General features: G+C 37.7%; 1 long non-coding RNA gene across 1 annotated transcript in view; it reads left to right on the top strand.

Moving 5' to 3' along the window:
- LOC128249035 (uncharacterized) overlaps positions 1-1423 on the top strand; it is a 120033-nt gene extending 118610 nt beyond the window's left edge. Inside the window, exon 3 of the long non-coding RNA XR_008265134.1 lies at positions 1311-1423. This is a non-coding gene — a long non-coding RNA (uncharacterized LOC128249035). The remainder of the gene's footprint in view (positions 1-1310) is intronic.
- The last annotated feature ends 288 nt before the right edge of the window (positions 1424-1711 follow it).

Raw genomic sequence — 1711 nt, 5'->3', positions numbered from 1 at the left:
ACACCTAAAGCCCCACGATGCTCCGGCAGGGGATGGTAGCGAACCCTGCTGTACTCTTTCACCACAACTTTCTCTCACTCTTACTTCCTGTTTTTGTTGTACCTGTATTTCAAAGGGCCAGCCTTGTCACACTCTGTGTCACGTTGAATATCCCCGAGAACTACGTTAAGGGTACACGTGTCTGTGGAGTGCTCAGCCACTTGCACGTTAATTTCACAAGCAGGCTGTTCCGTTGATCGGATCAACTGGAACCCTCGACGTCGTAAGCGACGGAGTGCCAACAACGACAACAATATTATCACAGTAGGATAATTAAGATGATTAAGATTGAACTACATTGGTGGTACGTTAGCAATGCGAACTCACATTCGAAGAATTTACTCTAAGGGTAGATTAATCTAATTGAACACTCATCAGTTAATTAACGATCCTTTAATATATGAACAATCAAAAACCTGAATTTCATATAGCAGTGGTGCCACATGGGAGCGAACCAGACAGCTCATGCACCTCAGCATCACATCAAAACCAGACAACCTTTTACAATGTGTCAACCCTTTCGAGATACGCTGCTGCAAAAGAATGCGGCTTGTTCTAAACACTCGAAACACAGATCATTCTACATATGTTGTTACCACAAAGAACACGACGATTTCTACTCATAAAACATATGGATCATTATGTACATATGATCATCAACAGAATAAGTAATACACTTGTTTGTTGGATCGCCATATCAGGCACGTATGCACGCTCTTTACACACATATCCACAATCAGACTTTATCGTATAAAAACATATGCATGCATTTTCGTGGAAACGAAGACTCACTTGCATACGCACCATTTACATAACCATGTACACATATATGCAAACATACTAATGTGTATGAGTACATACAATATATGCATGTATGTATGTATGCTATCAATCAGTTTCATTTCTGTATTTCTTGTCCATAGAGATGGAACTTTTATCAACATCATCTAGGTAATTGTGCATATGTGTGTGTTTGCAGTATTTGGTGTTAGTGTATACGCTGATTTGTATGTATGTTTTATGGATGCGTTTTTATGTATATATTTTCATGTCTAGGCGTATGCATATGTATTTATGTGCTAAGTTTTTGGAAAGTTTTACATATCTTTACAGTTCCATTGATGGCTTGAATCTGTAGTCTTCTAATCAGCCATTTTCTTTCAGGTTTTGAGAACCCTAATGTATGTATGTATGTATGTATGTATGTATGTATGTATGTATGTATGTATTACTAACACTCTTTGTAGAACGCACGCTCATTTCTGTTTCAGATCATTCTGCTATCTTTCGCTTAGGATTTCTCGTTGCCGAAATCGGAACTTTTTCGATCAACAATTTTATCAAACCATTCGGTCTTGTCGCAGTCAAACTAACCTGATTGGCAAGTAGAGAGACTATATTCCTATTATGTGTTTAGTATGGAATAAAAGAATCTGTACCAATTTATTCTGGATTTCATCTTTGGTCAAATTCATATTTCTACAACAGCTAAAACAAACAAACCTGATATGACTAACAGCAAGCATTACCGCAATCCCCCATGAATAACAACAACAACAAACCGATGACTAAGAATAACACCATCTCTACAACAAACAACAGTATCAACACCCCAATCAACAACAGCAACAACAACAATAGCAACATCGTCACTATGAATCTTAGAGTAAAG

Source organism: Octopus bimaculoides, chromosome 11, assembly GCF_001194135.2.
Source record: "Octopus bimaculoides isolate UCB-OBI-ISO-001 chromosome 11, ASM119413v2, whole genome shotgun sequence".
Taxonomy (NCBI): Eukaryota; Metazoa; Mollusca; class Cephalopoda; order Octopoda; family Octopodidae; genus Octopus; species Octopus bimaculoides.
This window is presented reverse-complemented; position numbering and strand designations above follow the sequence as displayed.